The sequence below is a fragment of the Martes martes genome (assembly GCF_963455335.1).
Source record: "Martes martes genome assembly, chromosome: 18".
NCBI lineage: Eukaryota > Metazoa > Chordata > Mammalia > Carnivora > Mustelidae > Martes > Martes martes.
Window position 1 is genome coordinate 23,304,060 of NC_137906.1, and position 16,627 is coordinate 23,320,686.

Consider the following 16,627-nt stretch of genomic DNA (forward strand, 5'->3'; position numbering starts at 1 on the left):
ATCTGTATGCTTCTGGCCCTTTACCTATTCCCGTCTCTCTCCTGCAGTGATGGCTGGAGTGTACCAATGACATGTTGAGTGTCCCTGTGACTGCCGTGACCTGTGGGCTTCCTACCCCTGCGAACCTCTAACCTGCACAGCTCCAACCACTTAGCCTCCAGCAGCAGCCTCTGCCCCTCGGTGACTTGAAGCTTGAAGCAGGCCACACTCAGAGAATTATTAGGAGCTCTTGGCAAAAAGCTCTGGGCCCCGGGGGGCGGGGGGGATAATCTCAACAGGACAGCATCATAGCACAGAGACTGCCTGTCACTCTGGAGTCAGTGCCTTCCCTTGCATGTACTTTTTGGGAGCAGTCAGAGCACCTCGCTGAAAGCTGATAAAAACAAAAGCAAATGAAAACAAGGAGTGATAAATTGAGTGAGTGGGTCATTTTCTCCAGATGGAGGAGAGGAACGTGAGACCCCCCAGTGCACTCAGACAGAAAGAGTTCGAAGGGGCTGGGAAGCCCCTCCCCTCCTTTCCCATCACTTAAGGCAGAAACCATAGCTGCTGGCCAGATGATGGTGGCTAAACAGGGCAGTCCTGTGAGAGGGCTGGGGAGAGGTTTAATCATTGCTGGCTAGTGCCATGTTTTGAGTAAGAAGGACAGTCACTGATCACCACTTCTTCCAATCCATGTCATTCCTTTCTCAGGAATCTTCCTGCACGAGTGGCAACCCTACCCAGCTCTAGTGCAAACTGGGAAGAAAATGGTAAGGGCCTATGTTACCGGAGTTCAGGTTGTCCCAGCTTCAGGTATGGCTTGATTCAGGTGCTCACATGAGAGTCACAAGATCTTTCCTCCTTGCTGTTTCTGGGGTGGATCCATTTTCAGAGTCCATCTCGGCATGATGGCAACATGGCTTAATCCTCACACCCTTCCCCGTTCAAGTCCAGTGTGAAAAAGCGTGTCTGCAATACTAGGTTGATACATGGAGTGTTAATCACAGAATGGCAATATTTCAAAATAACAGAGGGGCTGTTTGTACTTCATCTTTTACTGCATTTTTATGAGGAGCAATATATTTTCTGACTTTCCTCCCCGATGCTGTAACAGAGAGAGAGAGAGAGAGAGAGAATCTCCTCCTGTCACCTCACCCAGATTCCACTTTGATTAGCCTGGCCCTGGGCACGGGCCAGCCTCTGAACTGCTGCTGTAGTTGGGGGGTCTGGTTGGGCTAAATGATCAGCCCTGGAGTCGGACGTGAGTCCCACCTGGAGGGGAGTGTGGGGGGAGGGGAGAATATACCCTGATGCTCCCCGAGTGTTTACTGTACTCCTCAGTTCTTGTGGTTTTCTGCTCCCCCAACCTCTGCCCCCGCAAAACCCCTCTTTCCCTCCTTAAGGACGTCAGTGGTTTGTCTTGGTTGGTTGGGTGGCTGTAGCAGAATACCACAGACTGGGGGCTTATAAACAACGGAAACTTACTTCTCACAGTTCCGGAAGTGAGGAAGCCCTAGATCCATGTGCCGTCAGGTTTGGTGTCTGGTGAGGACCTTCTTCCTGATTCATACGTGGCTCTTTTCTCCCTCTGTCTTCACATAGCAGAAGGGGCAAGGGAGCCTTCTGGAGTCTCTTTCATGAGGGCACTAATCTCATTTGCGAGGGCTCCACCTTTCTGACCTAATTGCCTCCCAAACGCCTCACCTCCTGGCATCCATTACTTTGGGGGTTAGGATTTCAATGTACACACTTGCGGGAAACGCAAACTTTGCATCTACGTCAGCGGCCCCTCGCTTGTGAAAATCAGTGGGTGATTATCATGCGCTGTTGTAATGAAGTTGCTTGCAGCACGGGACTCCGATTCTATTTTGATATCCTCTCCACGTTCCAAGATATTTGTCTCTTTTTCTTTCACTCGCCCTCTTTTGACCCCCCCATTACAGATCTGTTGTTGTTGCCCCAGGATTAAGTCCCAGCTCTGGTAGCGGGAAGACGCTCCGCTGTGAGTGGCCGTGGCCTACATCACAAGGATGCTCATTGTTGCCCCGGAGCGCTCTCCAGAGGCCTGAGAGTTGCCCGGTGATGTCATTAAAAACCCAGGCTCTTTGTACGTTTTCCCCTCAACATCTGTAGCTCTTTAGCTCACAGGTTGCTGTAGCAATGGGTGTCCTCGTGTGCTTAAGGCAGGGACAGTGATAAGTAACAACACCAGCATCTCTTTCCGTGTATCTGCCATTTTACCAGGAGAGCGGAAACCTCTCGAGAGCCCTCCTGGGGAACGTTTCCTTCCATCTCATGAGCCGGAACTGGGTCACGTGACCACCCTGAGCTGCAAGGGAGGTGGGGACCGGCCAGCAGGGCTGTGATGTCTGCCGCCCTCCCCCCACTCACCCTGCACAACCTTCCCCACCCCGCAAAGCTTTGTTTGCTCCCAGAGTTTCATCTCAGACCTTCCCTTTGAGACATAGAGTGATGGGGCCAATAGAGGCCAGAACTTTCTATTCAGATGTGTCTTGGTTGCTATACACATCTGTGTGCTCCAAACGGAGCCCAGCATCCCCCTCACGTGGGCTCTCCACCTCAGAGTAGGACACACATGAACCACTGGCACAAACTAGGACCTAGATTTGAGCTCCGAGTCCTCCTTCCTCAGCCTGCCCTTGCTGGGGGGGATGGGATCGTCTTTGCAGTTGTTCACACACTCCTGGTGTTAAACTGTCTATCTGTACTCTTTGCTCTTCTTCCTACAGATCTGGGGCTCCCTTGGCTTTCCGAGTCAAGGCAGAGCACCTCCCTCTACCCCGTGAGTCTGGGACTGAGCCCAGAGGGGGATGAGAGCGCCAGAGTGCCTGTTCTGGGCCAAGGTCTTCAGGGGTTCTGGGGATCTGCCACAAGAAGGGTGAACCCCTTCAACTGGGGCCCCAAACAAACACACATGGGGTTGCCTGAGCCAGCCTAGAGGTTGGAGTCGGTGTAGACAACCTGCGCCCACCTCCACCCCCCCCCCCGCCCCCGGATCAGCTGGGCTGCCGTCATCCTGCTGACCCCTGAGCATGAGGGTGAGCTCGTTTTGCCGTAAGCTATTGAGTGTCAGGTGGTTTGTTATAGGGCATTGTTATAGGGCACAGGACTAGTAGTTCACTACCACACACCTGACAATCCAACCCTCAAAACCTCTTATATTCATGCTCCGTCTGCTTCCCCTCTCCCACGGGTCTATGCTGTCTAACCATGGAGATCTAACCACGATACCATCTTACCCACCCTGTCGGGATGATCTCCCCGTCCATCAGGAGAGACGGACACACTGGGAGCAGCTACTCAGTCAGTGTGCGCGTGTTTCAGAAAGGAATCCCATTGGGTGCCGTGTGGCTTGGGCACGCAGCAGGAGGCGCGCACTAGCTTTTGGGTGGGAGTTCCCGAGGGCCTTTCTGGGAGAGCAGCATTGAAGCAGGGGTACGGAAGATAGATAGGTTCAGCCTGATGAGGTGGGGAGGCAGGAGTGCGTGAGGAATAAGGAGGAGTTGGCGTGAGGATCCTGAGGGCAGGGAGTGAGGGATAGAGTGAGAGATGAGAATATGAGGCGACAGGAAGGTTCTAGGCACAGTGACCTGAGGGGGACAGGGTGATAAAACGCAGAGTGGGTCCTTCCTTGGGGTTCCTCTGTGGTTTTAGCTCTGTAATCACACTTACCTCTCTGCATCGCTGCTATGCCTGGAAACGTGGGCCTTGTTTCTAGACTGTGAGCAGCTCCAAGAGACGGATGGGGGCGGCCAGTGACATCTGCAACCCCCGGGCTCAGGCACCTTGGAAGGAAGGAACAGAAGCAAAGAATTAACATTCCACAGGCACAGTCTTTGCTCCAGGCTCTGGGTTGGCCGTTGTATCTGGCAAGAGGGCAGAACTTTGGAGAGGATGGTTGGCAGGGGAGTGGGGATGGGCGGTGGATGAGGACAGAAGGGGGCCCATCACTTACTTTTCTCTGTACCCCAAGGATGGGATCCAGCCTACAAACCAATGCATACAGATGAGATCTGGGCAAGAGCTACTCATGGAGAATGAGGGACGTCAGAGGCTTCACTGCGTTTTCAGAAATTCCCTGGAAGCGCATTTCTTCCTCTGGCACCCTAAGGAACACACTCCGTTCTCTTGGGAACAGAGATGGTTAAGAGTAATTGTGCCTGGGGGCAGGGGTCACATGAGGGGGGTTCCTGTAGAGATCTCTCCTATCTCTTTCTAGGTATCTTCAGAGCCCCTGGAAATAATCTGTCTACAAGTGCCCAGTCATTGGTTTGGAGATCTTGCCAAGCCCAAGGGAAATGAGGAACATCAGCAACCCCCTGAAGCCCAGCTAAACTGGGGAGAACTGCCTCACCTCATTTGCAAAATGGGGCTTAAGCGCCATGACTTTATAGGGTTGAGGAAGCCAGATGCCACGTGCTTCGTGTTCCATAATGGATGGAGGTCTTTTCTGTGTGGTAATGACCTCTCTTGTGGATAAGGGGCAGATCCTCAGCCTTGATCTTTTGATGGTCTTCCCCTCAGATTTCTGCTTTTAGAGGAGGGAGAGAAGAAAAGGGAGATATCAAGTGTGTTATGAGGTAATTTTAATTTTCCCCCTTTCCAGAGGGGAGAGAGAGAACAGAACGTCTGTTTCCACCTCTACGCCGCTGCACTGTGATACAGACTTGCAGAGATATTCATGTTGTGATTTATTCAATTCTTTTTCTCCATTGATTTTAATTAAGTTCCCGAGCTGTCTCCAAGCCTGGGGAGCGGGAACAAAACATGAAACACTGAGAGCCAAATGCCTTTCTTCTGCAATTGAGTTTTCCCGAGTCCTTAAAGTGCTTCACAGGAGAGAGTGAAAGTGGAATCCAGGGGCTGAGCCGTTTCCTCTGCTCCATCAGTCCCCAAATAATAAACATAAAAATTAAAATCCGGTTAAGAAAAATCACAGAAGTCATTGCAGCTTGGCGGCCAATGGGGGCTTTGATCAGATCTTTTTATGCAATTTCACAGGTTCGGGGGGCATTTGCTGAGCTGGCGTGGAGGATGTCAGCACAGGGAGGAATGTTTCTACCCAGCGGGCACAGCGCGGGGAACACAGGACCTGCCCCTCCCAAACCAGTTTCATCTCTGATCTAAGTTCAATGTCATGCTTTTTAAGAGAAATACCATAGTGGCATCTGGTCTGGTTACTTGGGCTCCCCTTGGGCCAGTCTGCACCAGACCCCCCACCAGGCTCCTCAGGGATCCGGAGGGCCAGTGAGGTCCCAAAACTAGTCTCCTGGAACCCTGGGGCCTGAGGTGGGTCACTCAGCAGTACCTAACAGCCTGGCGGCCAACCACGAGGCCACACTGCCCCTTGTAGAAATAGGAAGGTTGAAAACACAGATGCTAATGGGACCAGCCTGTGACCTAATAAGAGAAATAACCCGGATGCGGACTTTAGCAAAATGGCGACCCCGGGCCGGTTTGAAAGTGGACAGTCCTGGACACCTGTTGTCATGTGGGAATTATGGCCTTGGTGATGTGAGGTGTTCTGAATCTTCTAGAAGTCCGAAGCTAGGATACCTTTAGTCTTAACAAAAACAATGACCCCAAATCCTATATTTAAATCTTGGTTACCGACTGGAGGAACTGAAAGCACTCTGCAGGTCAGACAGAATACATCTGCGGGCTGGGTTTTAGCACTGGACACCAGTTGGCGACACTGGACGTGATGGTAAAGAGGGAACGTTCTGGATTAATCCAGGCATGGCCACCTACCAGCTTTGTGGGCTTGCCATGTGTTGGACTTTGGTTCCGTTATAGAGATGGTATGGATGGCATGGGCTGCACACAGTGTGGAGTCAGGTGCACGGTTCGTTGGCCTCACCATCAGCATCAACGTGATATTCTGATTTTGTAATAAGAAATAGATATTTGGGCTTCGTCCTGTTCCTGGTGCCCTGTTCCTGGTGCGTGGCTCTTAAAACTCTTGGAATTTTCCTCTGATGAGAGAAAGGCTTTGTTATGTTAACGAAGTGGCTTTTGGAAAGCACCCAGGGATGGGGGTGGGTTGGAGCTTTTAGTCCCACTCCCTGATGTTTGAGCAGGGCGGAGAGGAGCTAGAGGTGAACTCAATCCCGGACACCCAATGAGCCGATCGAGCCCGCCTCTGTGATAAAGCCCCATAAAACCCCCAAAGGACGGTTCTGAGCTTCCGGGCAGGTAAACACAGGAGGTTCTAAGGGCCCACGTGGTGAGGGCATAGGAGCCTCTGAGCCCCTTCCCGCATCCGTTGGCCTGTGCACTGCTACCCTCCGGGTGTTAGCGGCTGAAGGCGCTTACAATACACTGGGAATAGAGTAAGAGAACGTTTCTCCGAGTTCTGTGAGCACTTCAGCAAATACACTAAACCCAAAGAGGGGGTGGTTGGAACCTCCCATCTGTGACTGGTCAGGCACAGGTGACAAGGGGGACTTGCCCGCTGGCATCTGAAGGGGGTGCAGTCTCGGGGGTCAGGGCCCTTCACCTGTGGAATCAGACATTCTCTGCAGAGTCAGATGGCGTCAGAATTGACTTGCATTATAGGCCGCCCAGCTGGGGCTGGAGCATGCCCAAGTGGAGAGAGCCCCACACCGGAACTGGGCACAGAGCCTTAATCATCACCTCACCTGGGTTTTTCCAGTCTTCCCAGCAGGCTCAGCAGGTCCTGTGGGATATCTTCCCGGACCGTCAGTCAAGAGGGAGATGAAGGTGCCATGCGCACTGCTCTTATTTTAACCCAGAAATTGCTCATCATATCCTCTGTAAGAGAACTGGGCAGTCCGAGCCAAAATCCCCAAGGGGAAGATCCAGTGGGCGCACTGCCCATGAGCTGCCCTGGGCTCTCTGTGGCTGTGCACAGCCTGGGGGCCCGGGTGGTGGTGGTTGGTGGGTCGTTAGACAACACCTGACGCCATCTCGACGCAGTTTAATGATAGCGACTCAGAGGCATAACATGCTTCAGCACCGTGCAGCACCCTGATGGCACGAGGAGGACCCACACAGTTTGGAGGCCGCTGCACAGCGGAGGGTGGGGTCGGTGGACACTGAGCAGAGGTCTGACTGTCCTTCCAGCTACTGGGTGGGAGGGTGGCCCGGGAGGGGTGTCCCTGGTGGTTTTGCTCCAAATCCAGATGCCAGGAGTCTTGACAGAAGCTGTTGAGTGACCCTACTTTCCCTGGACTCTGGATCTGGAGGGCAGAGGGACCAGGTGCTGGCAGGATTGGGGCTTGCCTAGAGCCTAGGCAGAGTGGAACAGCATGAAGATTGGCCCCCCAGACCACCTCCTGGGCTGTTTGCTTTTTGAGTCATTATTGCCACGTGCAAAGGGAAGCCCTGAGACTCACAGAGTCATGGAAGTGAGGATGAGCTGACCGTTTGGAGGCCCCTGAGCTCAGCCCTCATCTCTGCCCTGTGTTCTCTTACTTTTCGGGGACGCTCCAAGATGGAGGCACATCTCTGATGCACCCTGCCTGTTCTGGTTCTTTCTAGGTCGAGGCAACCGTGGCACACCATGGTCTGCTCCCATCAGCCTTGGTTTTTCTCCCCTTCTTCCCGGGAACAAGACGACCCCCCCACCCCCCCACCCCGCCTACTGACTCAATTTCCCAGCCTCCCTTGCAGCGAGGTGTGGTCCCGTGGTGTGGTGGTCCCAGTGGAGTGTGAATGGGGCTATGAGGGCAACTTGCTCTTCATCTGCTTCCTGAAACTGCTTGTCTTGAGGTTCTTCTCTTCCCTCTTTCCCCGGGGTGGAAGGTGGAGATGGGTGACCGGGTCTCACCACAAGGTGAGGAGATGCTGGGACCACAGATGGAAAGAAGCCAGACCCTTGCAGGAATTTTTGGAGTTAATTTTCCTACCACCCGGGATTGTTCGCATTGGGATGATCACGTGGATGCAGAATTTCTGCCTTCTTTGGGACCTCTTTGATAAAAGCAGGTTAGTCTGGTCCTCTGACCAGCAGCAGCCTCCGCATCACCTGGGAATGTGTTAGAAATGCAAGTTCAGTGGGAGAATGGATAAAGAAGATGTACGTATCCCCAGTGGAATATTATTCAGCTTTCAAAACCAGCAAGGGTGCCATTTGTGACAATATGGCCAGACTTTGAGGTCATTATGCTAAATGAAGTCAGCCAGCCAGATGAAGACAAATACTGTCTGATCTTACTCACAGGTAGAATCTAAACAAGCTGGAGTTCTAGAAATGGAGAAGACTGATGGTTGCCAGGGACTGGGGGGGTGGGGGACTGGGAGGAGGTGGTCAAAGGGTACGCACTTCCAGTGATGAGTCAGGTGCAGCATCTAGAGGATACAGCATGGGGACTCTAGTTGGGAATACTGTATTCTAGAAAGTTACCAAGGGACTAGATCTTAAATGTTCTCACCACGCACACAAAATAGCTGTGTGAGGTCATAGATGAGGTCAGCTATCCTCACCGTGTTTATCATGTCAGCAGCGTAAATGAACCTCAAACCGTCATGTCAGACATCTTGAACTCACACAGTGTTCTGTGTCAAATATATTTCAGGAAAGCTGGGGAAAAAACAACACGTTAAAGAAAAGAAATGCAGTTTCTACTGGTAGTCTGGGGGTGGGGTCCAGCAATCTGCTTCTGGTTCAAAATAGTACTTCTAAATCCACATCTGGTTTTAAGAAATAATACAGAGAAATCCTTTGTAAGCTTCCGCACCCCCGTCCTGACCCTGGTAACATTTGGCAAACTGCGGAATAAAATCAGAGCAAGAAGATTGACATTGATATAACCTGCTGAACAATTTTATCACGTGTGTAGGTTTGTGAATCTATCACACAAGTCAAGACCCTGAACAGCTCCTATGCCAAAGGATTCTCGTGGTTACCTTTTTTTTTTTTTTTAATTTATTTATTTGACAGACAGAGATCACAAGTAAGGAGAGAGGCAGGCAGAGAGAGAGGAAGGGAAGCAGGCTCCCCACTGAGCAGAGAGCCCCATGTGGGGCTCGATCCTGGGACCCTGAGATCATGACCCGAGCCGAAGGCAGAGGCCTTAACCCACTGAGCCACCCAGGCGCCCCTTGTGGTTACCTTTTAAGAACCACACCCCCCTCCTACCCTGAAGCAGCCCCCCCGCCCGCCATCTTTACGGAGATGTAATTGACATATAACACCGTGTGGGTTAAGACATACCGCGTGTTGATATGATATACCCATACATTCCCAACACACGTCCATCCCATCACACGATTACCATTTCTTTTTTGTGCTAAGAACATTACCAGCACACCATTTTTAACAAGTTCTCCTCTTGATTCCTGTATGCTAGAATCTGAAAGGCAGGGATGCCTTGTCCTATAAAAAATTCTCATTACCAGGTTTTTGCCCCAGCCCTGGGCCAGGCACAGAGCTGACGCATTCGTGTGTGTCGTCGGTTCTGGTCTTTAGAGCACCGTAGGGGGAAGGTGCCCATTATGACTCTCCTCTGTTCCAGGAAGTCAGTCCCTGTATGGACAGGGGATGTAATGGCAAACAAGGAGGACATAATCATTGCAAAATTCATAATAGGCAGTCACCATTCGAATTCAGGTCTGTCTGACTGCAGGAACCAGGCTCTTTCTTACTAATCTACACTGAATTTCCGGTTCCAGCACAGAAACATCCCGAGTCTACCTAGGAGCCACCGCCTCAGGTGGGTAGTTTGCATACCGGAGGCCTGCCTGGAGTCGGCTATCTCAGGGTCTCTGCCGTTGGGGGATGCCTTCCTTTGAGCATTTCTTCACTATTCCTGATTCGAATCCATGAAGCTGTTACATTGTAGTGCTCCTGTAAATGGCCGGGCACAGGGAAAGCACCGAACAAAGACCTGGGTCATAGTGTTTTAGAGCTTGAATGCCCTAAAGCATTTTAGAAATTCTTCCGACTGAGCAGCAGCTTTTGTAAGTGGAAAGTGGCAGGCCCAGGGAAGGGGGTCCTTGGGGTGCAGGACTCTCGGGGATCTGGTTTTCAGTGAGATGACCAGGCCCTGGGAGCCAAGTGGTCAGCGCTGGCCTCTGGGACCTCCAGGTAGTGTTTTGGCTTCATTCAAAGCTGCAACCAAGGGCTGGAATTGAATCATGGCGGTACTCATGGACATGGTCAAGTCAAACCATGGGGAGCTTAACCCTGTAAGAGGACCTCCACGTTTCATTCACATGTCTGTCAGCTTTCTATTTTATCCTATTGGGAAGAGGCTGAGAACCTCTCAGGAGGACAGGAAAGGTAAGTTCTGTCATAGGATGGAAGGGACTTGACACATGGGGCTCCTGTCACTGACCGAGAACCTTCCATGTACCAGGCATTGAGTTAAGCAGTAGTTTTACGTTGTCTCAGTTCTTCTCGAACCTTCCATGTACTAGGCATGGAGTTAAGCAATCATTACACATGTCTCGGTTCTTTTCTCCGACCATTACAATAGCTGCCCGAGACAGAATTGCTTAGCATCTCCACTTCACATTTTGGGATATGAAGGGGGGGTGGGCAAGGTGCTTGAGCCAAATTCCCCACTCGTGGGTTGGGCTCCATGTCCTGCCCCCTGTGCCCCACGCTACCCTAAGGAACCAGGGTTTACTTCGGAAGGCAAGCCACTGACTTTCCAGGCTGCCTAAGAGGGGGTCGTTTCCTGCAAATCAATACTATTTGCATATTTGACAGATACTTGGAAATCACTGAGAAGAGAGTCATCTGCTGTCCCACACCATCCTGCCCTTTCTCCAAATAGATGTCCTTTTCCAATATCTTAGGATGCTGTGACGCCTCCTCTGCTCTCATTCAGCAGATAAGTTAATGGGGCCCAGAGAGGGCAGGTGATACCGTCGCAGCCTGGCTCTGTAGCTGGGTTGGTAAGACTCAAGCCCAGAGCCTTCCTGCTACCACATGGTGCCTCTCTTTGTTAGAAACACAATGTAATTAAGCGCTCTGGGCTTGCTGGTCTTGGTATATACTTGGTACCACAATCTACCCAAGACACCGTCCATTATAAACCAATGACAGGGAAACCGCCCTCGCAGCAGGTGTGGGATCCTATTGGTCGGACGCCATCAGCACCATGACATACACTGTATCTTGACGATCTCTCCTGTAAGATGTGTGGACAGCAACACTAAAGGGGAGGCAAAGGGCTATATTCTCTTCCTAATGTAACACGTCTATTGTACACCCATGCCTGTCAGAGCCTAGATGATGCCCGACAGGGCCAGCGCGGTGAGAGGAAAGGCGTCTATGGGTTTCCAAGGGACCGCTTACAAACCTGCTCATCCGTACGGTGCTCTGCAGTTTAGAAAACATTTTATCATTCATTTGCTTGTCTGAGCCTGGTAACACCCCCGTGATGGGAGAGAGATTGCGACCACCGCTACCACCTGCATTTCACAGGTGGGAAGACAGGAATGAGCAGTTGGCCCCGAGTGATGCCCCCTGTGGCGAGCGGAAGCCGCAGTTGACCCCAGATCTTCTGACTTCCTATCCTCTGACATCTTTATACTACCGATGTTTCTTGCTACACCTTCAGTCATCACTCACTCCTTCATGGATCCATTTTACTGTCCTAATGAGCACCTGTCTTGGGCCAGCGCTGTGCTGGGCGCTGGGAAGAAATCGCACTGGAGACCACCTATGCCCACTGCTCTCTCAGAAGAGCCGGGGGCTCCCCCGCTGCCTTGTCTCCCCGGGAACACTGGGCAAAGTCTGAAGACATTTTTGGTTGTCACGATTAAGAGGATACAACTTGGTATCTAGGGAACAGGGGCCGGGGACACTGCCCAGCAATCTATAATGCACGGGACAGCCCCACAACAAAGCTATCCATCCCCAAATGTCAATAGTGCAGAAGGTAAGAAACCCTGGCCTAGAGCCAATTGAAGAAGACAGAATTAATCAAATTATCCTCCCATTAAGGCTCTGGTTACAGAGAACCAGGGAATGTAAAGCAGCAGCAGCTAATGCTGGCACCCACAGGCCAGGCTCTGCTCCAAGGGCCTTGTACCTCTGTTAACCCCTTTAGTCCATAAAACAGGGCTCATGGGATTGTTTGTAGAGGGGTACAGTGAGGCTCGGAGAGCTTAAGTACCTTGCCCGGAGTCACACAGCCAGAGGAAGGACTGGGATTCAAACCCGGGCTGCTTGACGCCAGCTTCCATGCCTTTGACCTCTATGCTGTGCTGCCTCCTTTGCGAGAGTATGAACTTGCCTGGTTTGGGGCTCGAGGGAAGCTTTGTGGTGGAGGGGAGGCATGACGGGAGATTTAAGAAAGTGGGGGATGGAGGGACAGCATTCCAGTCAGAGGGAACAGCACGTGCAAAGGCCATGTGGCAAGAGCAGAGAGCTGAGGTGGAGAAGAAGCTGGAGGGTCCAGCAGGACCATAAACTGGGTTTGCAGGGATGTAGACTCTGAAAGGCCCGCTCCGGCTGCTGTGTGCAGGGAGGACCTGGGTTAGAAGAGGGGAGGGGAGACATGGTGCTGAGAGCCAGCAGGCAGCAGGGGAATGCAGAGAACCAGATGCGAGGACTGTTCAGGAGACAGAACGGTCAGGCCGTGATGACGGATCTGATTGGGTGTCAGGGCACCATGAGCCTGACCTTCTCATGAAATAATCCAAAGGTTTGCACAACCCCAGAGCCTGCTGGAAGGGCTGCTGGCCTCACATCACCCCCTCTCCCCCAACTTGAACTTGCAAAGCCATGTCCCTGCTCGTGGTCTTGGCTGCAGAGCCCAGGAGCCACAGTGACACCACTCTGCTTGCTGACAGCCCTCTGTTTGCACTCTTCCATGCCTGTAACTCACAGATAATTAATGTCAGCTGGCTGTCATGGCACCCTGGCTACTCACAGGATGGGGGGTAGGCACGCTGGTCGATGAGCAGCCCAGAGATCTGTCAGACCCAGGAAAGGGCGCGTCACCTACCCAGTCGCTGGAGAGTGCTATGAATTTTAGCACAAGCCTGTCTGCTTCTGTCTGCACTGGCAGTCTCCATCCCCTGGGAGGCAGACGCTCAAGGTCACACCTGCAGGTCTGGGAGCCCAGACTGGACAGAAGCAGAGGGACCTGGAGGGGAGTTGGCTCCTGACACGTGCGGACACAGCCCCTCCTTCTTCCCCTACACAAGCCATGACTGCCAGGGGTCCTGTTGCAGACTGGGTGCTGTGCTCAAAATTCCAAGGGAAGCACGTTTGCACGAGACTGAGTGCTTTCTGCAGCCCCCTGAAAACACTTGTAGCTTTGCAAACACTTCATTCCTTGCCAAGGCTCTCTGCCTTTTCTGGGCAGTCCCTTCTGCTCACTTGCGGTCTCCCCAGTACCCACACTCACTGGCACACAATCCACGAGGTTAAACTCATTGTTTCACACTCCCTCTTCCCAGATGCTGGCATCTGCCCTCAAGGTTCCAACAGCATCGTTGTATAAACCTCCGGGATGTTCCTTCGTTCAGTCGTCCCTTTGCCCCATCAGCACTGGGCTCCCACAAGCACCTCTCCTGCCAGGGAGAAGCTGATCCGCAGACAGACGCCCTTTGTCCTGGAGCACACAGTCTGCGGCATTCAAGCAGGAGGGTGCAGTGCTGATTAATGACTGTGATCGGCTCTCCTTTCTGTTGTCTGTTTCCCTCTGTGACCAGGGTTGATTCCGCAGGAATCTCTCCAAGGTTAGGGACCGTCTGCTCTATGTGTAAGATTTCTGTGCCCAGCAGAGTATATTTACAGTGAATATTTAATGAAAGAAAGACTGAGTGGCATCAACAGGAATGGGGTTCACCCACCAGGGTCATTAATACTTCATTTGGAGAGCTGTCTGCCCTCCCAGCCACCCACAGCAAGCTGTGAAGGCACCAATACAGGTGAACTTGAATGAAAATTCAGGTACATCTGTTACAGCCTGCGTCAAGGGCAGGGTCCCTCCTTTGGGGTCTGGTTGCTCTGGGGAAAACCCAGATAGCCGTGTTAGAGCATCAGTTATGTGTCTCATGCTATGCCAAGCCGTGAAGGGAGGGGTCTCCCTCTGAAGGTGGATGCCAGGCTGAGCCCTGGAGTAGGAGTCAGCATGGGGGTCGCAGGGCCCCTCCACCTGATCTGGGAAAGCAAGAAGCATGAGCCTGCCTCCCAGTGTGGTAAAAGGAACCTAGATGGGAAGAGGCAGTGAGGGAGTGAGCTCTCCATCTTGGGAGGTATTCAAAGAGGTTACGGGACATACTTTGGGATGCCACGTCCCCAGTTGGAACAGGCAACCGGAAGAGCTGTTAGGGTGGAGTGGGGGTGTAAGCATCAGCGAGCCCTTGCCCCGGGTCCCACAGGGAGGGCGGCCTAGGGTGTAGTTAGAAGCCCTTATCCCAGAAGGAGACGGATCTTTGCTGATGTCCCGGCCTCTGAACAGCTGTGCCATAGTGACAGAGTCATCGAACTTCTTCGGGGGAAACTTGCATGACAACACCCTGCAAAGTGCCAGGTGTGGTTCAGCAAGCAGGAGCTACGTGTGCTTCATGTGAAAGATGGAAGCGAGGTGCACTGGACCGGTGCAGGGTGCAAGGGCGGGGGGGGACACGTGACAGGACTGGGGCAAGCTGGCACGCATGGGAAAGTCACACCTGGAGAGGGCTGCCTGGGCATGGAGGCCAGTGGGTAGAGGGCTAAGGTGCCAGGCGCCCCCCTACAGGAGGGGGGTGAGTAGGGGAGGGCTGGCTGAGCAGGGCTGCTACCAGAGGAATGGTCAAGTTTCTGGCTCCAGCTCTCAACTCACTCTGAACACCCAGCAGGAGGGATTGCTGCCGGCTGAGGTCTGCCTGCTGGTGTCTTCAGCTCTGAAGTGCTTTGCATGGCCAGCGTCCCAGTTACTAGCAAGAGTGGGACCCGCCCACCCATCAGCTTCACTTCCTCCTTCCCCTCTGGCAGAAGCCGCCTCCTTCATTTGCTCCCTCTTTAAGTCAGTCAGCAAAACTTCCGAGAACCATTCCTTGCTGGCTTCTACTCTAGGGCCGGCATTGTAGAAAGATGCTAGGGGCAGGGACAGAGCATCCTGTCTGGGGATAGGGGCAGGAATATGGTAGGTGACTGTCATACGGTGTGGTAACTGCTGCCCCCAAGACAACCACAACACCCTAGGTAACACAGCAGGCTCGTGACTCACAAATGACCATACTGGGCACTTGGCAGAACGCCTGAGGGGAGATACTGGATCTCAGAGAGGTTCGTTCACATTTCTAAAGTCACACAGCCCCTGTTAGACCTGCCCGACACCAGTGCCCATGCTCCTGCCTATCTGGTTATGCAGCCTCTCAATGGTTCCTCATTCATTCATTTGACAGTGATTTACCGAACATCTATGTGTTGGGCACCATGCTAGAGCCCCATGCTACTACGGAGAAGATGGCATCTACAGTCCCGCCCCCTAGGGAGTTTGCCTTCTGACCAAGGTGACTGGAGCACAGAGGAACCCTTCTTGCGTCATGCCTCAGGGAGGATGGGAGGGTGGCCCATGGCCGTGAGGTCCAGCAAGTCCTCCAGGAGCTGGGACTAGCAAACGCAAAGGTCTAGAAATGTCTTCCTGGAATAATGAGAATTCCTCCTTCCCTCTTTCCCTCCTGTCTTTTCTCCTTCCTCCCTTCCTTCCCTCCTTTGCCTTTCTGACCTTGCATTCAGAGTTTGAGAATCTGCAGGCAAAAAATGATGCATAGTTCCTATCTCCCTCCTTCCCTGCCCCTTCTTCCACCCGTGTACTTCCCACCCTCCTCCCTGCTCCCTCTCCACGGAACCACTCCTTTTGTCTCCTGAGCACCTTTCCAGACCTGCTTCATGCAAATGCAGGCACATATGAATGTTTTCTGGTCTCCCCCTTTTATTTCGGAGAGAACACGCTGTGCCTGCTATTCCAGAGAAAGATGAGAATTTTCCACGGCTGAAGCAGCGGTTGGGAGACCTGGGCAGTGGGGAATATTGGGTTGAGACTGGGCTGTGCAGGGGTCTTGAATGCCACCCCAAGGACCCTTTAAGTCTGGGCATGTGCTAGGCCATTTTTCAAATTTTCCTCCAAGTCATGACACTTTCAAGGAAACCACAAACCCAGCCAGAGTCGTCAGGTGCTGTCTGAATCATCTCATTAAAAACCGAACACCAGCCACAACCCACCCCTGCCCCCAACCAAAAATTAAGAACAGTGAAATTTGAGGCAAAGGTAAGCACCGTGAATTTGTATCTCACTGGGAGCTAGCTGCCTCTCTTGTTTTCCCCTTAATTTATTTTTTGGAAAACATGCACTGACTCAGAGAACAGTTCCCTTCCCTTTGTCAGCAACCAGCCCTCGGAACCAAATTGCTGGCTAAAAATAATGTATTTTTATTAAAAATCACTTTAAGTTGGTGCATATTTCTAAGACAGATTCACATATGGATAACCATTCCGTATTGCTTGCTATAGATAAGTGATGAATTATTTTAATCAGAAATGGATTTAACAGCACTGCAAAAATAAATCTGGGAGATTTTTCACAATCTGGTTGTCTTCTCTGATTCTTCATACTTATATTTAGTATTCAATGAAGACTAATAGTGACGGCCGGACATTCCATCAAACTTCCCCCAAGCAGATGCATCCCACCCGTAATCAAGACTGACA